At 30.6% G+C, this 9,981-nt stretch overlaps 1 pseudogene; it reads right to left on the reverse strand.

Moving 5' to 3' along the window:
* Window positions 1-7,969, reverse strand: part of LOC110414680 (uncharacterized) — a 24,855-nt pseudogene extending 16,886 nt beyond the window's left edge.
* Window positions 7,970-9,981: the final 2,012 nt, after the last annotated feature.

Here is a 9,981-nt window from a genome sequence, read left to right on the forward strand (position 1 = left end):
CCGCAAATTGTTGCTATGCCAACCTTGTTTGATCCATCTCCCAACCACCAATTAATGCATGTCATGAGAAAATCTATTCCAACTAAATAGGGAGGGATATATAAAGTGGTGCGATGGAGTTTATTTTGAATCTGTTTAATAATATCTTGATTGAATGCTACTCATACCTATAAATTTTAAAATATATATTCGAATTATAACTTAACCAAGGACATCTTGGAAATTGAATAAAAATTCTTTAACATATTTGTCTATTTTTTTCATAAATTTGATTTTTAATTTCATCTTAACTCATCTTACTTGTCCTTAAAATTCTTGAGTGTATGATTTTTTAGAAAATGATAAACTATTTTATTTAATTCATTTAATAGGTTATTATCTTTTAAAAAAAAAGCTTACTTCTTTTATTGGTATTTTCAAAGGTACCACTCAATAGTAGGAAGGCAACCCGCTCCTGATTCCCAACAGCCTGATGGCTGCTGCCGCACTTTTGCTCCGGAAAACTATATTTATCATATACACTAATTTTTTTTTTTTGCTCAGCCAATGAAGAAGTTTCATTAATGATAGAATAGTTACAAAAGGTTAGCCTAATGTCATAGGTACAGCAACTGCAGCAAAAGATGATATAAATATCTGTTGCTGGAAGAAGAAAGTAAAAAATATAGAACACCTGAAATCATAAACATCTGACAAGATCACCACCAAGCTGCGAATGAAGTGTCTTTATCAACTCCATGCCTTGCTAGAGAGTCTGTGAAACTATTGCCTTCTCTATAGATGTAATTGAAGGACACTGTACCTAGTGAGACACGTAAAGAATCAATCTCATTGAAAATGCTCCATTTATCCCAAGGTCTCTGTTCGACAGAATTAACCCATGTGAGAGCAACTCTTGAATCAGATATTAATTACCCCACAGTCATATAACACCTGCAACATTATTGAATTAATTACAAGTTATAAAAAGAAAGAAAAGAATAATAAACCGAAAAGGTTAGGAAAGAGATCAATGAAACCTGAGGGGAAACAATCATTTTTGATTCCTCTAAATAATTGTCAATTTGCACTTTTATATTTCCACTGGAGCCCAATTTGAGTAACTCTTCATTTACTTTCAAGCCCTTATAAATACAATACAATGGTGCATGAAAAAAATGTTAAATTTTACACTTAGCATTCAACTTAAAATTAATATTAATATATTAAAAGAATGCCCCAACAATTAAGAATTTGACACCCAATTAATTTAGAAGACTCAAGTTCAAATCATAGTAAAAAAGGATGAAAAAAGATGAGAAAGTGCTACATCTCATTTATGTAGCTTAAGATCATATGTATAAGAATTTAGACAATATTATAAGTGAAGAGGTCATTGTTAAGGGGGAAAGATTTCATATTTTAAGAACCAAGGATTAGATTATGGTAGACTTATAAGTAAGGGCACGTCCCTTTCCCTATGAGGTGGCTTTTCTTAAAAAGACAAAATCACAATAGTGGATCTCAAAATGGATAATATCTCATAATTGAACGCAATCCAACGACTCTAACATTAACAAATGACTTTGTTCATGGGACTCCAATACCCTGACCCTCAAAGAAAACACAATCTACTCTCAATTAAGGGGTTAGTGTTGAAGGGAAAAGATTCCACATCTTTTTTTTTCCGTTGTTGTTGAAAAGCTAGGTTCCACTCTTTAAGAGCCAAAGATTGGATTTTGTTTTGTAAATGAAGGCATCTTCCCTCACAAGGTGCCTTTTTCCAAAATGATAACATCACCAGGGTAGGCCCCAAAAGGATAAATACCTTATAACATGGTGTAATCCAACAATCCTAACATCATTGGTTCTTATTATATTTATTGCTATACTTAACCTAAAGTGATTTATAAATTATATTGACCTAAAGCAAGCATCTATAGTTGTTTATAAGATAGACCAAGCCCAATTAACAATTCAAAAACTTAAGCTTGGGCAACAAAGCCTATTTATTTTGCTGTTTATTATTTTAAATATTAAAAATATTTTTATATTAATATTTTATATAAATTTAAAAATAAAAAATAAAGAATTTAGAAATATATTTTTTATATTTAAATAGTATCTTCTAACTGAATTTGACCCTAAAAATTGAAGCCTGAGCCCGAGCCCAATTGAGCCAGGCATTCGAGCCTAGGCGGATAGTGTGGCCTGAATGTGTAAGTTAGCAATGTCAAGCATGATGACTATTTTCTAGCTTTTCTTCTCAGGTCATGGACCAAGGTGCTGCACTCTCATTTCATTTTTTTAATTTAAAATAATCAACTATAATTTTTTTATATATTCTTTTTATATATTTTAAAGGTGTAAAAATCACAACATAGGAAACTATGACCTAAAATTTTGAATTATCAAATTAATTACAAAATATAATTAAATTTGCTGAGTTACTAGTTAAATTGCTTGATTACATAAAAAGTTTATGATTAGATATAATCCGATGTATATGGTAGCTGAAAAATATGTCTTAGCTTTTTTTTCTCAAATATTCATAGATTAAAATAAAAAATTTCCATGAAGAAAACAAGTTACAAATAAAACTATTGATACATAAAATAATGCCAAAAAGGTTCTTATAAATAATATCACTTGCAATCGTACCTTGACAGTAAAATCGGGAATCATCATCATGTATAGCCTTCTTCTCTGACACATATGTAACACCAAATTCTTTGATGTCCAAACCAGAAGATAGTAATTTACAGCTCACAAAATCCCCAGCTTTCATCTGATAATCCTTTACTGGCCAGTGGATTAGCCATAAGATTGAGTTGCTATCGGTTTCAGGAATTCCAATGAAACTTGATAAATAAGCCCACACCAACTCCTTGGTCTCATTAACAATGTACACATACGGTAGAAATTTAAATATATTATCACTTATGAGAGAATATTCGATGCATAGGTTCAACCAACTAACTTTTTCAGTAGGATTTTGTGACAGTGAAAAATAAATTCTAGACCCTTTACAGCGATGCTCAAACGAGATTGGAATCCCACTTTTAGAAACAAAACAGATAGTTATGTCACCCTCATGAATTACCTGAGACATTGAAATCATTAGTTATGGAAGTATTGAATAATGTAAAATAAGAAAATAAAAAGTTTTAGTAGACTAAGAAAATACCTGAGGGGTAGAGACTATTTTTGTGTCTGTAAAATAGTTATAAATTTGCAATTCAATGTTCTCGATCCAATCCATACTAAATAAGCTTTTGATCTGTTCCACTTCAAAGTTTTCAATTGATTCCAACTTGGACACACCTTCAACCTCAGTTAGCTTTTCACAGGCAAAGACTATACACCTTTTCAAATTTAGTAAGCATGGCAAACTTGAAATCCTGTACAAAGATTGAGACATCATCATGCGCAAGCCACTCGTTGGAAGTTTTGGAAGCCTCTGGAGCTCTTTGCAACAAGTCAGCAGAAGTTCGTCAAGCTTTGTAAGGAGGATAATGCTCATAGGAAGGCTATGAATTGGGTTTTTACTTAAATTTAACGATTTCAAGGAAGGTAAGTAGCTCAAATCAGCAGGCATAATATCATCAGATAGTCTATAACTTTCAAGACTCAACTTTACCAAAGAACATGGCAAAGATGCCCAAAAGGAACCCAACTCTTTGCTTCGTTTCAGTGATAGCCAAGGCAACCACGAATTGGATTCATATATTGCAGTTCCATCTAAGCTAAGCACCCTTAATGATTTCATATTCTGCAAATCCCTAGGCACATCAAGTGTTGAGCAACCAGATAAAATAAGCTCTTCCAAAGATTCTAGCAAACCAATTGTCCTTGGAAGTTTCCTAAGACTTTTGCAACTTTTAAGGTTTAAAACAATAAGAGTCTTTATCTCACCAATGGATTCATCAACCTTAATCAACTTTTTGCAATCTTTCAGCATCAACCTCTCAAGACTATGAAGACTTGCTAAGTTAAAGATTTTAAGAAGGCCATGGGAGTGACTGAGATTAAGGATCTTCAAATTTGGAAGAAAGTACTGTAGAAAAGGAAAAAGAAAAAACACTTAGCCATATAATTTTGTTTTTGCTTTGCAAAAAGTAAAGAGAAATTAAATAGTATCACACCTTTGTATCATTCCAAACACGTTTGAGGCTACTGTTGTGCATCTCAAGAACAACTAGCTTGGAAATGTCTAAAGCTGTAGGAAGATATTCTTGAGGAAATCCATACCAACACAACCATATTAAGCTTCTCGGAAAGTATCTATAGTCTCCTTTAAGTTTTACATAATCTAGTTGAAGTAGTTTAAGTCTATGCATCTTCGCAAATGCATCAGTTTCTATATCTACCTCATTTGACATGAGAAATGGATTTTTTGAATGATTTGTAGTTGTCTTTCCATACTTATCTTCTAGCAATCTTTGTAGGTCAATGGTGAGACACTTGATTGTTTTTGTACCCTATTGGAGAAAGAATATTTTAGTTAAAAAAACTTCGATATCAGAAAATTGCATAAAAGAAAGTAAAAGAAGATGAAGTCTTTCTTACAATTTTTTCTCTTAATGCATCAAATGCATCCTTATGCCACAACCTGCTTCGTTTCCCAAGGTCAGGAGATTCTTGACGAATAATGTCCCTTCATATATCTCTAATCATTTGATACATCATTAGCTTGTTTTTTTCATTAATAACCAAAAGAGACCTATTTATGAGATTTTCAATACCAATTGCTGTATGGTAATCACACCCATCTAGAATTGTAGTTGTGAAATCTCTATCCTTCCCGACGAATGCTCAAGCTATGTCAAGGAATAGATTTTTATCATGATCATCTTGCAGGGAATCATTGCTTATTCTTAGAATTTTCTGAATTTTGCTATTAGGGATTGCTTTCAATTTCTCTAATTCACTTTTCCACACAGTTTTACTTTTACCAGACAAAGAAGAACCCAAAACTTGAAGAGCTAATGGAAGCCCACCACAATGTTTCACTACACTCCTTGCATATTCCATATAACTGTCAATTGGATCATTCTGTCCGAAGGCATACCAATTAAAAAGTTGAAGGGATTCATTGAAAGCTAATTCTTTTACCTCAAATACCTTGCATAAGTCTCCATAACTTGATGATGCTTCAAGATCAAACATCTGCCTAATAAAAGGATCACTTAGTAGACATCGATGCCTACTAGTTATGATGATTTTACTTCCTGGATGAAAAGGAACTTGCGCTCCAATTATTTTAGTTATTTTTTCCGAATCATCTACATCGTCTAAGACAAGAAGCACACGTTTACGGCATATAACTTCTTTGATCTTAGTGATTCCATCATCTGAATTGTATATTTTATTTGCTTTTTCCTTACGGATATCTGAAATAAGTTGTCTTTGCAAACGAACCAGGCCATTGTGCTCTTGAGTAATCTCTCTAACATCGGCGAGAAAACTGTAACCTTCAAATTTCTGAATGTTAAGATTGTAAACAACTTTTGCAATGGTTGTCTTCCCAATCCCTCCAATTCCACATATTGTTGCTATGCCAACCTTATTTGATCCATCTCCCAACCACCAATTAATGCATGTCACAAGAAAATCGGTTCCAACTAAATAAGGAGGGACATATAAAGCAGTGCGATGAAGTTTATTTTGAACCTGTTTAATAACATCTTGAATGAACTGGGACTCATACCTACAAATTTTAAAATATATGAATTATAGTGTATATTTTAAATATAACTTGTCAGGTGATATCTTGAAAATGGAGTAAAAATCCTTCAACTTATATGTTTGTTTCTTGTATAATTTTAATTTTAATTTCATCTTGAACTTATCTTGCATGTGTTAAAATTCTCAAGTGTATCTTAATTCTTAAATATTAAGAGATATTTTTTTCAAAAAATCTGATAAATTATTTATTTTATTCATTTACTAAGTTATTTTATTCACATATAGAAAAAGTTACTTTCTTTATTGGTATTTCCTTCACATTAATTATTTATTGTTTACTGAGTCAACATTTAATTTCTGATTGTTTTGGTTAGACTAAGTTAAAAGTGAAGTGTAAATAAAAGAGTGTTTTACTTAATTATGTGTAGGATTTCATTGAAGTAGGATGAGATATTAATTTTAAAAGGAATGGTGTTATCCGTGTGGCTGTAAATACAAAGCATGTGATGTGATTTTAGTCAAGCCGCACACAGGCTAAAATAATGCATAAAGCAATTTCTCCAAATTCATCTTTTCTTCCCGCTTTGAATAAGTTTTTCTTCCTTTCTCTGATGTCTTGGATACCACTCAAAACACCTAGCAGAATATTTCTCAGTTCAAACCCAACTCAACTTTATATTTTCTTATTCTAAACCCATTTCGTCTTGGCATAAGGTTATCAATTTTAGTAGCCAACCTCGAGCCAAGAAAACTATATAGCCTACGCTCGACCTGTCCTGCCTCAACATTGGTCTTTTTTTATTATTATTTTAGTTTGATGTTCATGTAAATTTTTAAATTATAATGTACATTACATCTTAATTACTTTTAAATATAGTATATTTTTATGCCGACATCTCTAATTAATACTAAATATAAATTTGTTAATAAACTATACATGTAACTATAAATATAAAATATAATATTTTCTATATATACCTCAAGACGGAAACTCCAAAGTTGACCCAACTTTGACCCCATTTTTTTAATTGTAAAACCCGTCCCAACTAGCCTTAGCCACTAATTTCCAAACGAAAAACCTACCCCTTCTGGGTCAGGCCAAGACCAAAGCCCTCAAGTACGGGGTTTTCGCCATCTCCAATTTTTTTTCTATTTCTTCTTGTTGGTCCCTATTTTAGTAGTACAGAATTTAAGAAAAGCGTGTTGGTTTCAATAAATTACATTTTTATCCCTAGTCATTATAACTTTTTGCTCTTCTGAATTTATTGTTATAATATATGTGAGATATACCAATAGGAATGTCAACTTAGAAGTCGATGAACTTTTAGATATGAAAATAACAATTTGAGAAATTAAAAAAAAAATGGGCCAGTCATGAGGTAGATGGAGTAATTATTTTTTACTAGATTGATGCTTTTACTTATATCCGATAGCCTTATAAATCAAAATCAAGAATAAAATTCAATGTTTTGTACTATATCTGTACGAGGCTGAGGAAGAGAACATTTATATTTTGAAATTAATCCTCAATTGGGAGAGTAATATTCCTTTATCATGTCAAAGAAACAATAAAAGTATTCAATCACGTAGTGAAAAATTAAACTATCATGAAATTATGGCATATATAAGATTGTAGTATATAAGAAGTATTAAAAAACTGTCACGAAATAGTTTAAAACTTGCTTACCTATCTTCTAGAAGCATGCCTTCCAAAACCGCAACTTCTCTTAAAGCAGCCCTCCATCTTTGTACCACGTCCATCTCAGACTTGAGGCTCTCTTCATGTCTAGCAAACGCTTCTGCAAAACTCCCTGTCTGCTCCTTCACTTGAGATGGCTTCACGTCATAGAAAATTGGCAAAACAATGTGTTTGGAGAATTTCCTATGTTCCATTATCTTTACAAGTTCATTAAGGCACCATGTTGATGAAGCATAATTCTTTGAGAAGATAATGATGGATATTTTTGACTCATGTATTGCTCTTTCAATTTCATCTCTTATCTTCTCTCCTCTTTCAATTTCATCATTATCCCTAAATGTGTGAATCCCTACATGCACTAAGGCCATGTAAAGGTGATCCGTAAAATTCTTGCGCGTATCTACACCTCTAAAACTCAAAAATACATCATAAGTGCATTGAGAAATCGACGAGGACTCTTGGACCATTGAAACAGCCATTGAAGAAGAACACAAGAGAATTTATATTGGCTGACGAGGCACCTAAAATTATGTAGAACAACGTAATTATGTCATCAAAGGAAAGAATTTAATAAAAAAAATGAAGGCCTTATATATAACCAAGATCAAAGAAATAAAAATAAGCAGTTATATAAGTTAAAGCAAAAGCCAGGATTAAAGATCATAATTAAGCTGGTAAATGAATTTAGACAAGGCAATACCTTGCTAACAGCTTTTCGTTACACTTGTACTCTCTATGAAGTGAAAGTGGATTGTAAAACCAGAAACGACTAAGAAATACATAACTTTTGCCTTTGTTATAGATGTTAGAGGGGATGTGTTCCTATGAACTAAGACCATTAAGTCCCAGCACAACAACCCTTTTTATACTAAAAGTTGACTTGATAAAACCCTGTCCGATGTATCTTTATTTTTATTGGTTGTAATTTTCAGCTGACTTTTCGCACCAGTGAACAAAAGAGTTGAAAATGTATACATTCATTATTTGTTCATTATTTGTACATATGACTCCATCAAAAATGCATACATCTCTTATTTAGAAAATTTAGTTTGAATTCTTTTTTTTAAAAAAAATACAATTAGATTGCCAACAATTTTATATTTTAACCATAATTAGGAATTTTTTTTAAAACAAAAATAACCTTAAGAAAAGTAAGTAAGATATTATATATATTTTTCATGAAGGGTCATAGTAATTCTAATTTGAAATTAATAAAAAATTTAAAAACATACATGAATATATAAATAATATCATAATAGTTTTAAGGAACTTTCTAATATTGAAATCTTATGGAACTCATTTATTTGTTCGCTATGAGCACTCTTTCCGGAGAAACTGTTTTTAGTGGTATATACTTATTTGAGGGTGAATCGTAATTTACTAAAAAAATAAGACTATGTTTGATAAACTAAAACATTCAACATTGACAAATTAAGTATCAAATTTATACATCTAAAACTTTTAAGTAATAAATTTTTACAACAAATATTTTCTAGTATTCTACTAAAATATGAATAATTAATGATTTATTTATTTTAAGTATTTTACATTAATAAAAGTAAAAAAAGAAAGAATATAAAATTAAAGTAGTTAAATGATAAACTTTAAATAAGATTTGATTGGATACATTAATGCTTTTAACTACTAACTTTTCAATTTTAAAATGAAAGTATTTTTTTAATTGGTTTCCAAAGTGAGTTATCAAACACACTAAAATGTTAAATCATTGAAAATTTTAATTTTCTATGACTTTAACTTTTTCAATAGTTTATCAAAGACTTTTTTATTGCTACTATTGCTTAAAAAGTACATTTAACAACCAAAGTAAGTATATTTTTGAAGAACTAAAAAGTTAAAATTTTAAATTTATAAATAAAAAATGCATGTGCTTTATCTTATTTTTATAGGAGACAATTACAGTTGAATCTATGGTTTTATTTGTAAATTTTAATCAGACATTATTTTTAATCCATAGAATTGGATGATAATGCTTTACATGTCCCATTTTATCTTTACAAGTTATATCTAAAAATTGGATGAATATGTAATTAGTATGATTTTGTTACAAATCTTTAATTTTATTTTTATAATAATTTTTTGGGAACAAAGATCGAAAGTAAGAAATCAAAGAAAAAAAATTCAATCTCAGACAAGAATTTTGCCATTTTTTTTTCTCCATAGTCCAATTATTTCAGACCACTTAATTTGCTCGCTTTGATGTTCGTGGTCTGAATATGACTTGACCTACTGTTGGTCCAATCCTTCCGACTCTTTTTGCAAGTTGTATATGAGTTTACGTCCAAACTTTTTTGCTGGCCAATTCTGGAAATCAATTTATGGGAAAAAGGTCAATTCAAGCCAGTGTATATTCAATGCAAATATATTTGCGAGTCAATCACTCCGAAGATCACACCATTTCTCACGACAGAAGAAGAAAAATTCATTTTTCGTCATATCTACTTTTTTTCAATTCATACGAGTGTGACTCTTTACCCGTTTCCAATTATATCAACTATGCTTTTCTAATATTTTTGTTTCTTTTCTTCTTCTTATCATTATTTAATTTAAATTTACAATATTTTGTTTGATACTTAAAAAATTAAATCATTGAAAAT

The sequence above is a fragment of the Theobroma umbraticum genome, unplaced genomic scaffold (genome assembly GCF_002168275.2).
Source record: "Theobroma umbraticum cultivar Fairchild unplaced genomic scaffold, ASM216827v3 scaffold_147.0, whole genome shotgun sequence".
Taxonomy (NCBI): domain Eukaryota; kingdom Viridiplantae; phylum Streptophyta; class Magnoliopsida; order Malvales; family Malvaceae; genus Theobroma; species Theobroma umbraticum.